Genomic DNA, 19,270 nt, shown 5'->3' on the forward strand with positions numbered 1-19,270 from the left:
CAACATTACAAGATACATACAATTTTAATTCAATTTTATTTATATAACGCCAATTACAGGTCAAATTGTCTCAAGACACTTTATTTTTATATTTTTTGTCATATTTAAAATATGACAAAGTAAGAAATTTAAACCTCTTGACTAATCCAATTTATTATTTGGTTTTTAAGAGACTAACAATAAAATAATCTTTCTCCACTAAAACTAATAAACATGAGGTCAAATAGAAGGAACAGTTTTAAATACTGCAGTCCCACGATGACAAGAATAAAGTTTGTCAACAAAAACTAAATCTGCTGGTGGATTCCATTAAAGTCCTAATAAATGATAATAAAGTGTGATACTAAAGGTTTGTGGTGCTAAAAATGTCAAAGTAAAGATATCAAGTTGAACATCTGGATGGAGGTTGATAAAAGTTGACCTCCCTTCATTTCTCTGGAGCGACTCCATGGATTTTATGGATGGTGGTTAAAGACCTGCTCTTCTAGTGGTCCTTCTAGTCGCTGTAAAAAGTCAGTCCATCCTGGCCGACTTCAACACCTCTTCATGACAACTTGTTCTGCCTCCGACCTGGTGGAAACTCCAGAAACTCGGGAAAACCTGGAGACTCGAAGAACTCGTGGAGACTCGAAGAACTCGTCGGGCGGGGGAAGGTGTGGTGGGGTGGGGGGAGTAGAGGGGGGAGGCCGCCACCCACCTCCCCGCCTACTCTCCGCCCTGACTCCACCCAGACTCCGCCTTGGCTCCACATGTGGTCACTTCAGGAACTACGATGCCAAAGGGACGACGAATTTATTTCTTTTATCTGATCTGTAGCTCAGTGAGTTAAGGATTTGCCTATGGAGCTGCAGGTCGCTGGTTCAAGACCAGACCTTCTTAAATTTTATCAAAATCCTGACAAAGACAAAGAAAGAAAATGCCAGTGGCGGGTCTTGAACCTGCGACCTTCCACTTGGTAGTCTGTCTTCTTATCCCCTGAGCTACTCGCTCAGATACTAATTCTTCTTTTTTTTGCGCATTTATCATCTATTTTTTTGCCATTTTCGAGTTTTTTTTTTAACTCGAGTCTCGACTCGACCGTTTTTCTCAGGAGGTTGGACTTCAGCCTTTGTGCTGGAGGGTGGAACCCTCAGTTCCAAGACTTTCCAAAGCCTCCACACCTCCCGAGTCCTCAGGACCTGAGCTTTCACACAGTCTGAGGGCTGAAATTTTCTAAGTCCCACAGTAGTTCTCTGTTAGATTGAACTTTCAGACAGTCCAAGGACTGATATCTTCTAAGTTCCTGAGTAGTTCTCTGTTAGTTTGAACCTTCAGACAGTCTGAGGACTGAAATTTTAAAAGTTTCTCAGTACTTCTCTGTTAGTTTGAACTTTCTGGTTAACAGAAGCCTTAAAACTTGTGACCATGAGTCTTGATTTCACATTTAGACCATCCATCTGAGTTCTTCTCAGACCTTCACCTGTGGGTTTTTTAGAAATCCTCAACAAACTTTGATTCTCTTCACTGAACAGTAAAGTTTGTGGAGATCAGAAGGTAACATTAGTTTGATCCATGCCTTCAACTACTAGTAGACTTTATCTGGAAAGCAGTTTTCTGAAATGAGCACTTAGTAAATCTGTCCACAATCAAACCAAGAACATAGAAAGAGGAAATGTTTGAAGAAACAACTTGACGTTTTCATTTCAGACTAGAAAACGCTTCAAGACCTTTATCTGTTTTTGCTCTTTTTGATCGTTTTATTGTCTCTTCTGTTTAATTTGATCTTCTAAAGTCTAACTGGTGTCTTTTCAAATGTTTTGTCGTTAGTTTGATTCTTCTTAAATGTTTAGCTTTGCTCTTTTCTCACCTTTTATTCTTTTCTAATGTCTGATTTGATTTCCAACTGTTTTGTCTTTTTAATGTTTAATTGTTGTTTTTTCAAATGTTTTATTGGCTTGTTTGAAAAATTTTCTTTCCCAGTGTTTAATTTTTCAATTTAATATTTAAGGTTTTTCTTTTTAAATGCTATTTAAAGTTTTATTGTCTTTAGATTTAATTTTCTAATTAAACATTTAATTTTTTAATTAAATGTTTTGTCTTTTTAAAGGTTTAATCATGTAATTAAATGTTTAGTATTTTTTTAAATGTTTAATATTCTTGTTTAATTGTATTTTTTTAAATGTTTAATTATCTATAATATTTCATCTTTAATGTTTAATATTTTTGTTTAAAAAATTAGTTTAATTTCATAATTACATGTTTTGTATCTTCTGTTTAACTGTCTAAATATTTTGTCTGTTTAATATAATTTAATTGTATTTAATGTTTAATTTTTTAAAAAAGTTTTATTGTATTAAATGTTTTTTTCCTTTGATTTAATTGCTTTTTTAATGTAGTTTATTTCTTTAATCTTTTTTTCTGTCAAGATTTTAACCCCAACCTTAAAAATGAAACAAACCCTTAAATCACAATGAAAATACTTCTGTTGTCACAATCATGAGTTAATCAATTATTCAGTTTATCAACTCAACTTTATTTGTTTAGCACCTTTCACACAGATGACAAAATTAAACAAGCAAAGAGAAAAAACTATGCTAAAACTGTGATTAAAACTCCAAAACATATTTTTTTGAAAAGAAAAAAAGATTTAACATGGTAATAAAATCTGTTGTGTCCAGGGGATGGAGGGAGTTTATTGAAGTCTTCTTGGGTTCACATGGCAAATCATTTAAAATGCAGAGCGACAGAAGAATCAACAATATCTCCTCTTTTCTCCTTTAATGAGTCGACTCTTGTGCTTTCAGACCAAAGAACTACAGACTCTTCACAACCTGCTCAAACTCTTGGTACAGGACCTCACCACACGGGTCAAGAAGGTTTCCTTCTCATTTCTACTCTGAAGCTCACCTTCTCCTGCTCAAACTGCTGACAAATGTTTCTGCTGCTCTCAAGTCTGGTCTCCAAAACTTCCTAAAAACTCTCAAAGTCTCTTCTGCTGCAGGTTGCTTTGTAGAACTGTTGCAGAAAACCTCACTAAACCACATGGAGGGGCCTCAAGATAGTCGTCCAAATTAACCCGTACAAAAACCAAACTAGCACAACCCAAACGCTAAAGTCTCCTGCAGCCTACCAGAGAACCTCTGAGAACAGAGAATCAGGACAGGAACTCTTACCTTCTGGACAACAAACGCTGGTTCACAAACAAGAATTCAGAATGTGTCTGACCAAAAACCTCTAAAGACTCACTACAGCCAAGATAAAGACACAACTCAGCTGCACCAAATCCACTAATCACTGCACACATTAGCACCATGTGCTAACCGTGGCTAAAGAACCACATTTACCAAGACAACTATCCAGTACAAAGCCCTAAAACACACCAAGAAACACATTAAAGATGATTTTACTGCTGGAAGCTGCAAGTCAACGCCTAAAGAACTAAAGCAACGGAGCCAAACCCGGTTCAGTGCTGAAGGAAAGCAGAGGAAATGTTTGTCTGCAGCCACATAAAGCAGGAAGATAGTGAGCTGCTCAGGTGTTCCTGATAACACCAAGCAGACACCTGGACAGCCAATAGGAACACAGCTTACTGGAAGTCCAGAGGGTTGGGTTAGTGAAGGAAATTTAGTTTAAAGTTGAGGCAGAAAGTTAACAAAGAAAGTTGAAAACCACCTTCTGATACCTGAAATCTCTGAGTTTTCACACAAAGAACACCTGAACATGTCAAACTGGTTCCATAGTAGAACCATCATTGTAAAAACGTCATAGTATGGTGTGTTGCTCAAAAAACATTAGGACCCGGCTGTCTAGGGTCGCCGAGGAGCAACACAAAAACAGGTGGTATATTCCACCCAACATCCTTGAACATAAACTTAAAAAGTTCGTTCAAAGGAATATTCCACCTAAAATCCTTCAATGTAGACCAAAAAATCTTGGTGTAAAGGAGTATTCCACCTTAAATGTAGACCTAAAGGATGGTTTGGAGTAATATTCTACTCTAAAATCTTCCAATGTAGACCTAAAAGGTTGATCTGATGGTATATTCTCAACATCCTGGAACATTTACCTAAAAGGTTGGTTTAATGGTATATTCCCAGAAGAACCCTTGAACATTGGGCTTAATGGTATATTCCACCCAAAATACTTGTACATATACCAAGAAGTCAGTGTAAAGGAAATGTAGACCTAAAAGGATTGTTTAAAGGAATATTTAAATGATTATTTTCATTATTTAATAATCTGTTATCAGTCAGAACCCTGGCAAACTTATTTTCATCAGTTTTTTAGTGGAAGTCACAAATAAAGGAGCTCTTGGTTTTTCCCGGCGTTACTGAGTCAAAGCTGCTGTTTCAACACAGAACGTTCACATGCATCCACAAACCTCTCAGCACTCAAACACCCACAGACAGAGGCCGGCTGGACCGAGGCTCGGCGGCGTCCTCAGACCCACGAGTCGGGGAGTCGCTGAACTTGTTGGTCCGGTTTGAAGGCCTCCGTGGTCCAGTAGAAGTCCACGTAGTCGGTGTTGGCTTTGAACCGCAGCGACTGGCCACCATCAGGTGGACCGGCTCGTCCTCGTAGGGCTCCTCCTGTAGCCTTGAGGGAACCACAGGAACATTCAGTAGCTGTTGGAGTTCTTCCTGTCAGGCTCGTGGTAGAACGGCTCTGAAGAATCTTGTACTTGTCTTATCTGGAACAATCTAACAGCCTAAACTGTTAACAGCGGTGTAAAGAAGCAAACACACAGGCATAGATTAGGACTCAAACTAGATTTATTTTAGAAAACAAATCACTTAGAGGCATTTGTTCACACATGTGGCTGAATAGGAGGCCGTCCAATCAGATTTGAGGTCTTCACTCTGTAGGTTGTTTTTGGTGAGACTCTTGGACCTCCATCAGCTGACGTGGATGTTTGATGGTCTTCTCTCTAGTGCCAGATGATTCATCCATGAATTCAGCAGCTACAGACTGAAATGAAGCTCATGCTGCCGTTATTGAATTCCTGTTCCAGATCAAATGTTCAGAGCTCACCTTGAATGCAGCCGTCTGCTGTCTGATAGTTTTTCTCATTGTAGTCTTCAATAAAGTCTTTTTCCTCATGTCAGGATGTGGTGAGACTCTTTCTCAGTCTCTGCAGACGTCCCTCATTGTGCATCTCCAGAGAAGAAACAGAAAAACTGGTCACTGCTTCAGCATCACAAACGCTCTCCAGCATTGAGAGTGTTTTAGGAATTCATTCATTGTGTTGTGAACTTTGAAGGAGCAGAAACTTTACAGCTGCCAAAGATATGAGCTCCAATTCTGGATGTTTTAGGAAATGAAGTTCATCAAATGAACACTTGATTATTGCTGATAACGCTCATTAAATTACTGAAGAAATCCAACATAAAAACCTGTAAACTCTCAGGCAGCTTTTGTTAAAGTTTGTCTATAATTCTATCATCATGTTCTGGAACCAGGACTCTGCAGAAGTTCCTTCAATCAGATACTTGTGTGTTTCTATTTAAGGCCTCAGGTTTGAACGTACAGCAGAGGATTAGAAAGGAGTGATTTTAATATTTAAATCAGTCCAGTAAATGTTTGGCGTGAAAATTATTAAAATTTTGATTTAGATAGATTTGTGTCAAATAATATTGTAGAGTCTCACTTAAATATATCCAAATGAGTTCAGTGTATTTACATTTTATAGAATATTTGATTTCTTAATCTCAATACTGTAGGGTCTGACCCTAAATATTATAATGATGTCAATTTAAATAATATTTTAGTGCAGAGTCATAAACTTTAATCAGCTAAACTTACATAATAAATATCACTGTACAATCTTAACCTGAACATTCATATTATTGAGGTAAATTTACATAAATCATGATATTCTAGAGTCTTAACTGGAATATTTCTAACATTAATCTTTTTGTATTGTGCTGATAAACAACAATAACCCGACTTTCAGATAATATTTGTTGTCTGTGATTGTGAGACTAAATTCCTCCACATTCTGGAACTGGACTGCATTTCCCAAAATGGAAACATGGACAGAATTTAACACTCATGTATCCATGGCAACGCTAAGTTTCTGCTTCTTACCAAAGTTCACAACACAAGTAAAGATTTTAATGTAAACACTTCAGGGATGACAGCTGACCATAAGTATCTTCTGATCAATACTTCATGATCAATATCAGGGACAGATGTTACAATTCAGCTGTTCCATTAGACTGCAGTTATTCACAGAGAAATTAAAAACATCACATTCCTCATAAAACTAGATGGGACTTTTATTAAATAAAGTGTTGGTGAATAAACAGTGTAAAAAGTGCAAAGCAGCTCCATTAAATCAGGAGATGTGAGACTTCCACAGCATGGATCACCATTGCTGTGTTGATTCATAGCTGATGTCAGAATGAACTGAGATAGAAAAGCTGCTTTGAGCTGCACATTACCGGTCTGACAATCCAACACCAATCACAGTTTTCATCTGGTTGTTTTGCTCCAACATGCTGTGAAGTTCAGTTTTTACCTGAATCAATACAGAGATTCTATTTTCAACCAAGACTGAAATAAAAATTAGAATGTTATGAGGTTATTAATGCAACTAAATCCTTTCAGATGGAAGGATTTACTTCTAAGTTCTAATGCAAGTTTCAGTTGGAGCACATTGCATTCACAAAGAAAAACAGCGATACCTTCATAGCAACATTTAATAAACCTAAAGCTTCCCTGTTAGCACATTGGTGGAGTTTGTTACTGAGCATCTGAACCTTAAATCCAGTGAGAAGACCATCTTCAGTCGAGGCCAGTCAGAGATCTTCAAGACCTTCCATCGGCTGGACCAGATGTGGCATCATCTCCCTCTGAACATCTGGATGACAGGAGAAAAGACAGAAATCAAACACAGATCACAGAAATACAATTTATTCACTTTCATCATTTTATAAAAGTAGCATTAACTTCATTAAAACTTGACAATATCAGTAATGGAAGTAAATGTTTTGATCTCGTGTTGAAGCTAAATTTAAAGTCAATTTTAATGACAGTTTATCCTGAGAGGAGTGACAACGGAGCTTTTATTTCCTTTTTAGAATATTCCCTCAAAATATTGTTTATTATTGGCTTTAGAAGCATTTTTCTTTATTTATTTTTAGATACCTCAGACTGATACACTTTGCTGGTTTGCAGATAATTTCATGTACAATGACAATAAAGATCTTCTATTATAACATATTTTGCTAAAACAAGAACTGCAAACCTTCTCAACCATCTCTCAAGCTACAAAATTCCAACTGCGAACAAGAATTATCTGATGTAGTTATTATTATAATCTTTACTGAACCAGCCCTGGAATTAATAAAAATCTGTATGTGGATATGATTTTCTCTGATGGGACCACTATGGAAGCTGTGGTAATTATTAACTATCCTTTGAAGGGAAAGATTAGGTCCTCTTCAGGTGGATAAAAAAAATGCTCTCCCTTAAAAAAAAAAAAAAAAAAAAAAAAAAAAAAAAAAGCATACAATAAAGTAAATCTCTTCTGCACTGCACACATACTACACTTTTGTATAACTCTGGATGTCAGAGTAAAGGCAGACAGATCCACCAATCAGCCACAACATTCTGACCACTGACAGCTGAAGAGAACAACATCCATCATCTTCTAATGCAACGTTCTGCTGGGAAACCCTGACATTCATGTGGATGTTTGACATGTACCACCACCTAAACACTGCAGGACAAACAACCCCCTAGTCCCCATGGCAACAGCAGTCCTTGATGCCAGCTGCCTCCCTCAGCAGGACAAAATAAAACTGCTACTACAGGAGTGGTCCGAGGAACACGACAGAGCTAAGCTGTTCACCTGGGTTCCACACTCCCCACATCCACATCTGATTGAGCATCTGTAGGATGGTCCAGGATCAGCCTGGTCTAGGTAGGATCCACCCTGCAACCCACAGGATCCACAGAATCCACAGGACATCCTCAGAGGTTCTGATGAACCACTGGGTCAGAGGAGTTTTAGCAGCATAAAGGGACCAACACAGTATTAGTCAGGTGGTCAGAATGTTCTACTGTTATATTGTCATGCTGATTATATGATCAGTAAATGTTACCATCAATTATAACGTCCACATTGATCAGGGAAAAAAAAACAAACTATCAGTTCATTCAGAAACTGTGGGGTTAAACCTAAAAACACAGACCTCAACAGCAGTTTGTTTCAAAGCAGAACACCAGCTGGTTTTGACTAAAGAAGCTTTAAAAGCAACAATTTAATTAAAGTTTTGTTCTCATTAAGTTCAGAGTCAGCCAAAATAATGTACACACATCAGGAAAAGAAAAACTTTTATAAATATTTCATTTGTATAAGTACTTCTATACATATAGATTCCTCTTTCTAAGTTTGATCAAATCACGATAACTCTGTGTCCTGTTGTACGATGTTTTCCCAACAGATGGCGCTACCCTCATGAATGGAGCATCAACAAGTGACGTCTACAACACAACAGAAATGTCTGGAAGCCAGTGGCCACCACTTTGAGCACCTCTTGTAATTGTAGAGGCCAAAGTTAACTTTTATTAATCTCGTGATGTCTGAATAAATTTGGTATTGAAATATTTATGCAAGTTTTTCTTTTCCTGATGTGTGTAAACATTATTTTGGCTGACTCTGTATAATGGGTTTCTGACAGGTCACCAGGCAACATCTTTTTATAATAATGACAAACATACCTGCATTCTACAGGAGTGATTTTCCTCATGTGCAGGTAAAGATGTGTGAGGAGCTTAGAGATGACAGGAGCAGGAGTCATCCTCACTAATTCAGCTTCCACCTAGAAACAGAAAGACCACAAACAAACACACTGATATACTCTCAAACGTTCAACCTCACAGCCTCAAAATATCTGTTTAGGAAGTGTTGTGTTTCTAAATTCTGCTGAAAGCATTGGCAGACATTCTCTTACAAGGTTGTGTAAAAAGCAGCCTGTCCTCTGAGCTAATGAGAAATTTTCCTGAACAAAGTTTCTACGTGTAAATCAGCTCAACAAAAACTAAAGCCTCAGTCAGAGATAACAGGTATCACAAATTATAAAGAACTTTCTTTGTTAACTCAGACTTTCTGCTTCAGCCTCACATAAAAAGGGGAGTTTAACCCGTCAGGTGACTGAAAATGAACGGCTTGTGCAGTTCTAGATCCAAAAGTAGGATGTTTCAACTCATGTTTTACTACAAATACATACAGTAATAAATAAATACAATGGCTGGTTGTTAGTTTATTCACTCTTAATATCATTTTATATACTGGATTGAACTTGACCAGTGGAAGAGAGAAGGAATTTAATGAAATTATGGAGATTCAGAGAGGTAATGTTGCGCAATGTTAAGTTAAGCGCAGTTTAATTCAAACCAGCTGAATGTTAAACTTCAGTGCAGCTCAACGGGTTTCAGTTAACCTTAAAGTAAAATAACTTTTTTAAAAGCTAAAATACACAGCAGAGAAATAGAGGTTGAGAAAGTCATTCTAATAATGACGGACAGATGCGGCAGCAACTAACACAGGTGTTCAGCAGTAAGTTAGCCACCTGTGTTAATTAGCCCGCTAGCTAACTTAGCCGCTTAGCTAGCTAACGCGTCCGGACCAACTGCTCAAACACGACAAAACACAACTCTTCACAAGTCGCTGACTTAACGTACAACAAAACAATGCTACTGGTTAGAAGTATTTATCTTCTTACCGTGTTTTACTCCAAAAACAAGATCAACAGCAGCCACAGATGCTACCAGACGTGCCGACCACAGATATAGACTAGATACGCTAGCGCGCTGTCTTCTATATTATCTATGGTCTGACCAAACGCTGCTGTCTGGCTCCGCCCTCTGAGAATCTTGTTGTCGTTTGGCTCCACACTTGCTGATGACCACTTCCGGTCTCAGAAAATGAAAAAATGGACGTTTTTTTCGTTTCTGTCTCTTACCGATTTTACTTTTTTGTTATTCTAAATATAAAACGAAAATCAAAGCATTTAAAAAAAAATCGTATATCCTTTTTGATCATGAAAAGGAAAAACGCCTTGTATTTCAATTTTAATTTTTGTATTTTAAAACGAAAATCAAATAACCACTCGTTTTTTTTGTGTTTCAATACCCGTTTCAGAACGGAATATCCAATTGCCAGATCCGTACACGGACCCACCACAAACCTGGTCGCGCCAAACTATTTTACATCTGGCGCGAAGCTCTCCAGCAAACTACAGCGTCGGATGAAGAGTCCAGCCACTCATCTGGCCTGGATTCTGCCACCAGCGCGGATGAAGCCGATCTTATCGAAGGAATTGATCATTCCAGTGACATGTAAGTTTGTATTCATGAGAAGTTGTTTGTTTTGAGTTGGAGAAAAGTAAAGAAAGTATAATATACATGGAACGCCACCGAAAGCATTCCGCGCAAAATACGCATCATTTTTACAAGTCATGTGCTGCGCACAGCTAACGTACCACGTAACGTTTTCTGTGTGCAGCATTTACAATGTTGGGAAGGAGGAGGAGGAGGAAGAGGAGAGAATGGAGGTCTCCTGCTGTCCTGGTACCCCAGCGAGAGGTAGAGGGACAGACCGCCTCCAGCCAGGAGACGCTGCAGCAGCCGCTCCACCAGCGAGCGCTCCGGGCCAGAGGCGCTCCCTACAGCTGGCTGGAAAACTGAGAAGGAACCTGACAGCTTACCTTCTCTGCCACATTTCCTGCCGAAAAGGAGGCCAGGTGTCCAGCCGCCTCTGTCAGAATATGTGGACAGCCCTTCTCCATCAGACCTGTCCAAGTACTTGGACCAGGAGACCATCAAAATACTGTTTCTGATTCAACTCAGTAAAAACGATTTTCTTTTATTTTCAAATGCAATTTTTATGGTCTGACCATGGTTTTGTACATAAAATATGTGTGTTCATAAGTATCTGGCACACTTAGAAATTTCAGAATGAATCAGAATGAGTTTTATTGCCATTGTTCATGAGGTTCACAAACGAGGAATTTGACTCGGTGCAATGCTGCTACATTAAACATTTAACAAATAGTAGAGATAAAAATAAAGATAAAAATAAAGATAAAGATAAAGTAAATACTATAATAAAAGCTAACATCTACTATAATAAAAACTAACAACTAAGTACACTGTACAACAAAAAAGTGACTAAGTGAATAAAGTGACCAGTAGCAGCAGGTGGTGGGGGCCACCACGTAGTGCAAATATTGTAGTGCAAAAAACAGTGGTAATTGTTGATGAGTCGGTGCTGAGCTGCTGAACATAGGCACGTGTGTGTGACGTAGAGTCATCTAGTGTTCATCAGTCTGATGGCAGAGGGGAAGAAGCTGTTCATGTAGCGGGAGGTTCTGGTCCGGATGGACCTTAGTCTCCTGCCTGAGGGGAGGGGGGTGAACAGTCTGTGTCCAGGGTGAGAGGGGTCGGCAATGATCCGACCTGCACGCCTCCGGGTCCTCGAGACGTACAGATCCTGCATAGATGGAAGTCTGCAGCCGATCACCTTCTCAGCAGTGCGCACAATGCGCTGCAGTCTGAATCTGTCCCTGATGGTGGCTCCAGCGTACCACACAGTGATGGAGGAGGTGAGGATGGACTCGATGATGGCCGTGTAGAACTGCACCAACATCTTGGTGGGCAGCTTGAGTTTCCTCAGCTGCCGCAGGAAGAACATCCTCTGCTGGGCCTTCTTGAGGAGGGAACTGATGGTCAGCTCCCACTTGAGGTCCCGGGTGATGGTGGTGCCCAGGAAGCGGAAGGAGTCCACGGTGGAGATGGGAGAGTCAGTGAGGGTGAGGGGGGGTGGTGGGGCTGTGACTTTCCTAAAGTCCACGATCATCTCCACTGTCTTCTGGGCGTTCAGGTCCAGGTTGTTGTGGCTGCACCAGGACACCAGCCGGGCCACCTCCCTCCTGTAGAAGGACTCATCACCGTCTGAGATGAGCCCGATGAGGGTGGTGTCATCTGCGAACTTCAGCAGCTTCACAGACTGGTGGCTGGAGGTGCAGCAGTTGGTGTACAGGGAGAAGAGCAGGGGGGAAAGTACACAGCCCTGGGGGGAACCGATGCTGATGCTCACCGAGTCCGAGACAGTCTTCCCCAGCCGCACGTGTTGCCTACGGTCCGTCAGGAAGTCGATGATCCACCTGCAGAGGGAGTCGGGCACGTTGAGCTGGGACAGCTTGTCCTGGAGCAGAGCAGGGCGGATGGTGTTGAAAGCAGAGCTGAAGTCCACAAACAGGATCCTGGCGTAGGTTCCTGGGGAGTCCAGATGCTGCAGGATGGAGTGGAGGGCCAGGTTGACTGCGTCGTCCACAGACCTGTTGGCTCTGTAGGCGAACTGCAGTGGGTCCAGGAGAGGGGTGGTGATGGTCTTGAGGTGGGACAGGACCAGGCGCTCAAAGGACTTCATGACTACAGAGGTGAGCGCCACAGGTCTGTAGTCGTTGAGTCCTGTGATCCGTGGCTTCTTGGGGACGGGGACAATGGTAGAAGATTTGAAGCAGGCCGGCACGTGGCATGACGCCAGAGAGGTGTTAAAAATGTCCGTGAAGACAGGAGCCAGCTCCTCCGCGCAGTGTCTCAGAGTGGAGGGAGAAACACCATCAGGACCTGGGGCCTTGCGCGGGTTCAGTCTGCTGAATTGTCTGTGCACATCCTGCTTACAGAGGGAAAAGGCATGGGGGGATGTGGGGGGGACTGCCTTTGATGAAGTGACAGTGGCAGCAGTGGAGGTGCTGGGGGGAGGGGAGGTGCTGGGCACAGCTGACGAGGTGTCAAAGCGGGCGTAGTGCTGGGACAGTTTCTGACAAAGGGCTTTGTCGTCCTGTCCTTTAGGAGCCTGAGGCCGGTAGTTGGTGATCTGCCTCAGTCCTCTCCACACAGAAGCAGAGTCATTAGCAGTGAACTGCTGCTGGAGTCTCTCTGAATACACAGTCTTAGCTCTCCTCAGCTCCCTGCTAAAACGGTATTTAGCCTCCTTGTAGCAGTCTCTGTCTCCGCTCCTGAACGCTGCTTCTTTCTCCTTCCTAATCTGTCTGAGTCTGGGTGTGAACCACGGCTTGTCATTGGCATAACTCACCCTGGTGCGCGTTGTCAGAATGCGCTCCTCACAAAAGTGGATGTATGAGGTCACAGTGTCCGTGTACTCGTCCAGATTGACTGTGGCTCCTTTAAACACGTCCCAGTCAGTTGTCTCCAAGCATGTGCGCAGCTCCTCCACAGCCTCACCAGTCCACTTCTTTGCTTTGCTCACAACAGGCTTTGTGAGCTTCAGTCTCTGTGTGTAAGTGGGGATGAGGTGGACCATCACGTGGTCTGACAGTCCCAGTGCAGCGCGGGGAATCGCGCGAAAAGCGTCCTTCACTGTAGTGTAACAGTGATCCAGCGTGTTCTCCTCTCTGGTGGGGCATTTAATAAACTGTGCACATTTGATTGCACTATTGTAAATAATTTGTTTTGATGTTGATGTTGTCTCTTTGCAAATTTTGCAGTTTTGTTTATTTTCGTTCTTTTTTTTACAGGTTACAAAATTGACCATATCTCAAAAAGCAAATTATGTACAGACTCCAAATAAATTTCCTGTGGTTCCAAAGGATATTGTGCAACTTTTTTACATCTACAAATTTGAGGGATACAGCTATGCAATTTCTGTATTTTGAAATATATGTGGAAAAAAACAAAAACGATTTTCATTTTTTTAAGGTTTATTGCACTTTTAAGCAATTTTTTGTAGTAGTTAAGACATAAGTCAATACATATTATTAATATTTGGGATATCAGGGTTATTTTGATGTAAAGCAAATAAAAATACTCCAAAAAATGGTACTACAGCATGTAAAAATGGAAAAATATGTCCTGGCGGACTTGCACAATGGTGGGTCTTAAAGGGTTAATATTTAGATCAAGATTTTACACAATGGAGAATGAAACAAGCTTTTGAAAGAAAGCACAATGTTAAAGATCAAACCAAGGGTTTCTAATATTTTTGGCCTCAGATGTTTTATGAAGACTGTGTAGTCGGGGTCACATTTCAAGTATCTGTGTTGTTAGATTTTTCCCTCCAGCTGAGCATGTCAATTAAATAAATTCAAATCATCCAATATCTCACCAAAAATCTAAGATTAGAGTATAAATCTAAAACAGATTTGTGTACTATCTTTTTTTTTTTGTATTATTCTCCCATTAATTATGCAACAAGCCCTCAGATTTATCTTTTGTCCCTGGTTAAAGTGGACATAAAGTAGTTCAAATGAGCTCCACCTGCAGTAGCTACAACAGTAACATGACACACTGATGCTTCACTATTATTAATCTAGCCTTATTACATATAAGAATATATCAGTCAGAGGGACTAAACCAATACTTTTTATTGATTGTTTAACCTTTTGAACTCCAAGGAGTTTCTAGGTGTTTTTTGCTCCGGTCATTCACTATGGAATAAAGAACCATGCACTTCATGACTAAATATAGAGAAAATTTAAAAAATGTCTTTTGTGCAGTACTACACAACTATACAGTCCGAAATAATAAAAAAAGAAACAAAAGTTTAATGTCTTTTGTTATTTATTTAGTAAAAACTGAAACATTAACTGGAATCAGCATGTCCAACCTTTTTCCAAGTGCCCACAGGTGTTACAAATATTGGAAAAATGTAGCAATTAACATTTACAACCTCTAGAAATGAGCTGTTTTTCACACTACTTTGCACGTGAAATCTAGAAAAAGGTTGGACCATCAAACAGTGTGCTCCTCTGTGCATCTTTTTTGAGCCATGCTGCATTTATTTTATTGATCCAGTACCTTTTATTTTCCTCTCAGCTTCTCTTGCCATCTCGTCTCTGCTCTGTGTGAACACTGCCTGCAGTACATCTGAGAAATTTTTGAATTGTTGGTCGCTGGATCAGTCATGGTTTCTCAGTTGTGCTGTGAAGGGCAGAGGCGGATCTGGTTGAAACATTTTATTCTTGGATCACCTCTAAATTAGAAATTTTAAATAAAGTGATTTTTATGAAAAAAATCACAATTTCAAGCTTAGATTTGGTTGTTTTTCCTGATGAATCTGCAGATCATACACAATTTCCCTAAAGTTGGAAATCCAACAATACTTTATGTTTTGAAAGTTTCTGTCTCTGATAATCAATAGACTTTGGGAGATTCTTTCAAACATAACTTGCCGCCCAGTTTTAGCGTTCACAGGGAAACTAGATTTTGCTGCAAATGCTTAGAAACTTTTGCCTCAGTAGGATTTTTCATACAGGACTTTTACTTAGAATTGAGTATTTTTACACTGCCGCATTGTTACTTTGACTCACATAGACGATCTGAATGCTTCTTCCATCACTGCAGGTCTCACACTGAGCTTTTTCTTTTATCATGCGCTGTATTCACCACACATACACACACTTTTCTCCCTAAAGGATGCATGAAATCGCTGCTGCAATATCATCTCTTTTTTTTTTCTTCCTCCCGCTCTCGAAGCGAAATGTCTGGCTGTGATGTTGGATATCACAGTGGGCCAGTTGTTGGCACAACACCAGACAGAGAAGTGCTGGGGAAGGGATCGTTGTCATGCCTTCTGGTCATTTCTCTCTGTATCAACACCACTTTGCCATCCAGGATCTGGGAAACAGCCAAGAACAACGAAATCACACACTGAAAGGCAAGAGCAGGAGGTTGAACCAATAAAATGAAATCCATGCTCAAAAGAATATGCAAAGAAAATTAATCGCCACAATACTTGACATGTAACCTGGAGCTTGATGAATAAATTAATGAGCTATTATGGTGGAAAAAAATGCCATTTATATTCTCTCACAATTGCCTCTTATCAGAGAGAAATTTATTTTCAAAAATTATTCATTTCTTCAGTGTTTGAGCCATTCAAGAAAAAGAGAAACCTCTGACGCATTTAGTGATTTAAATCAGAACAATATTCCACCACTGCAAGGCTAGCTGTCAACTCAATACAGAGCTTTAATTATTTCTTTTTATCATTACACTGGTACTGTTAGTTAACAATCCTACCAAAAAAAAAAAAAAAAAAGGTAAATCTGCTGTGTATTGTCACGATGTTGCATCACATCTGAGCTGTTTTTGTTTATTCACCTTTTTTCTTCGTGCAGTGATTCCTTTGAGACTGGAGTCTATAGAGACAAAAAAAAAAGTAACACTGACAATGGTGAATATAACAAAGAAGCAACTGAGGTGCTGGAAATGAAGAGGAGGAAGAATAATAAATAATTATACAATATAAATAAGATGGTATACTGTCAGATTTTCCAGGCACTCAATGTGGTCTTCCTCTTTTCTGGCAATCACCTATGAATGTCCTGTACAATGAATAAATAAATAAATTACCAAATTGCAATTGTATACTTTAATATACCATACTATTCTATACTATGCTATTTACTGTGCTGTACTACACTACACTGTTATGCTATGCATTGTTATGCCATACTATGCTGTGCTATGCTAAGCTATAATATGCTATACTATGCTGTTCTATGCTATGCTATGTTAAGCTATGATATTCTATACTATATTATGTTATACTATGCTTTTCTATGCCATGCTATGTTATTCTATGCTATACTACTACTACTTATACTAAGCTATGCAATACTATGGTGTGCTATAATATGCTGTAATATACCATACTATCTTATGCTACACTACACTGTGCTATTCTATACTAAACTATGCTATGTTATGCTTATGCAATACTAGACAATGCTATACAATGCAATGCTATGCTATACCATCACATCTTATGCTATGTGCTATACTATATACTATGCCATGCTAGGCTATTCTATTCTATGGTATAATACGCTATGCTATGCTATGCTACACTCACGCTATACTGTAATATCACATGCTATGCTATACTCTACTACAATATGCAGTGCTATGCTATGCTATACTATTCTATGCCGTATAATCTTCTATTTTCATGTGACACACTAAATTTTGCTATTCATCGCTAAGTCATTTATAGCATCACATTTGCTGTATTTGTAATACTATTCTAGGGATTTGGTGATATGGCCAAAAATATTATCAAAATATTTTTCCTTCATGTTGATAGATATTCATAATTACTACATCATACATAATACCATTAAGGAGGAAGAAAATGTATCCAAAATGTTTGACTTATGGTATGCTTTTATCCATTTCATGCATGGCGTCCATTACCATTAATAGGCATTCAAACTTTAACTAAAACCATGTTTTCAAACTTCCATTCCATCCATCCATTATCTATACACCGCTTATTCCTCACTAGGGTCGCGGGGGGTGCTGGAGCCTATCCCAGCTGACTCGGGCGAAGGCAGGGGACACCCTAGACAGGTCGCCAGTCTGTCGCAGGGCCACATACAAAGACAAACAAGCACTCTCACATTCACACCTACGGGCAATTTAGAGTAATCAATTAACCTCAGCATATTTTTGGACTGTGGGAGGAAGCCGGAGTACCCGGAGAAAACCCACGCATGCACAGGGAGAACATGCAAACTCCATGCAGAAAGATCCCGGGAAAGCCGGGACGCGAACCAGGGATCTTCTCGCTGCAAGGCGAAAGTGCTAACCACTACGCCACTGTGCAGCCCCTGTTTTCAAACTTATGAAAGATTGCACTATTGTAAATAATTTGTTTTGATGTTGATGTTGTCTCTTTGCAAATTTTGCAGTTTTGTTTATTTTCGTTCTTTTTTTTACAGGTTACAAAATTGACCATATCTCAAAAAGCAAATTATGTACAGACTCCAAATAAATTTCCTGTGGTTCCAAAGGATATTGTGCAACTTTTTTACATCTACAAATTTGAGGGATACAGCTATGCAATTTCTGTATTTTGAAATATATGTGGAAAAAAACAAAAACGATTTTCATTTTTTTAAGGTTTATTGCACTTTTAAGCAATTTTTTGTAGTAGTTAAGACATAAGTCAATACATATTATTAATATTTGGGATATCAGGGTTATTTTGATGTAAAGCAAATAAAAATACTCCAAAAAATGGTACTACAGCATGTAAAAATGGAAAAATATGTCCTGGCGGACTTGCACAATGGTGGGTCTTAAAGGGTTAATATTTAGATCAAGATTTTACACAATGGAGAATGAAACAAGCTTTTGAAAGAAAGCACAATGTTAAAGATCAAACCAAGGGTTTCTAATATTTTTGGCCTCAGATGTTTTATGAAGACTGTGTAGTCGGGGTCACATTTCAAGTATCTGTGTTGTTAGATTTTTCCCTCCAGCTGAGCATGTCAATTAAATAAATTCAAATCATCCAATATCTCACCAAAAATCTAAGATTAGAGTATAAATCTAAAACAGATTTGTGTACTATCTTTTTTTTTTGTATTATTCTCCCATTAATTATGCAACAAGCCCTCAGATTTATCTTTTGTCCCTGGTTAAAGTGGACATAAAGTAGTTCAAATGAGCTCCACCTGCAGTAGCTACAACAGTAACATGACACACTGATGCTTCACTATTATTAATCTAGCCTTATTACATATAAGAATATATCAGTCAGAGGGACTAAACCAATACTTTTTATTGATTGTTTAACCTTTTGAACTCCAAGGAGTTTCTAGGTGTTTTTTGCTCCGGTCATTCACTATGGAATAAAGAACCATGCACTTCATGACTAAATATAGAGAAAATTTAAAAAATGTCTTTTGTGCAGTACTACACAACTATACAGTCCGAAATAATAAAAAAAGAAACAAAAGTTTAATGTCTTTTGTTATTTATTTAGTAAAAACTGAAACATTAACTGGAATCAGCATGTCCAACCTTTTTCCAAGTGCCCACAGGTGTTACAAATATTGGAAAAATGTAGCAATTAACATTTACAACCTCTAGAAATGAGCTGTTTTTCACACTACTTTGCACGTGAAATCTAGAAAAAGGTTGGACCATCAAACAGTGTGCTCCTCTGTGCATCTTTTTTGAGCCATGCTGCATTTATTTTATTGATCCAGTACCTTTTATTTTCCTCTCAGCTTCTCTTGCCATCTCGTCTCTGCTCTGTGTGAACACTGCCTGCAGTACATCTGAGAAATTTTTGAATTGTTGGTCGCTGGATCAGTCATGGTTTCTCAGTTGTGCTGTGAAGGGCAGAGGCGGATCTGGTTGAAACATTTTATTCTTGGATCACCTCTAAATTAGAAATTTTAAATAAAGTGATTTTTATGAAAAAAATCACAATTTCAAGCTTAGATTTGGTTGTTTTTCCTGATGA

General features: G+C 39.1%; 1 long non-coding RNA gene across 3 annotated transcripts; it reads right to left on the bottom strand.

Annotated features, from left to right (window-relative positions):
* Positions 1-4,474: 4,474 nt before the first annotated feature.
* On the bottom strand, positions 4,475-9,807 carry LOC129348906 (uncharacterized). Of its 3 annotated transcripts, none has more exons than XR_008601654.1 (4): positions 9,711-9,807; positions 8,707-8,807; positions 5,011-5,134; positions 4,475-4,575 (listed from the first exon to the last, which is right to left on the bottom strand). It is a non-coding gene; the product is annotated as an uncharacterized LOC129348906 (long non-coding RNA). The 3 variants fall into 3 exon arrangements; XR_008601653.1 differs by lacking the exon at positions 4,475-4,575 and adding an exon at positions 4,805-4,947; XR_008601652.1 differs by lacking the exon at positions 4,475-4,575 and having other exon boundaries at positions 4,816-5,134.
* Positions 9,808-19,270: the final 9,463 nt, after the last annotated feature.

This window comes from Amphiprion ocellaris, chromosome 5 (assembly GCF_022539595.1).
Source record: "Amphiprion ocellaris isolate individual 3 ecotype Okinawa chromosome 5, ASM2253959v1, whole genome shotgun sequence".
Taxonomy (NCBI): Eukaryota; Metazoa; Chordata; class Actinopteri; family Pomacentridae; genus Amphiprion; species Amphiprion ocellaris.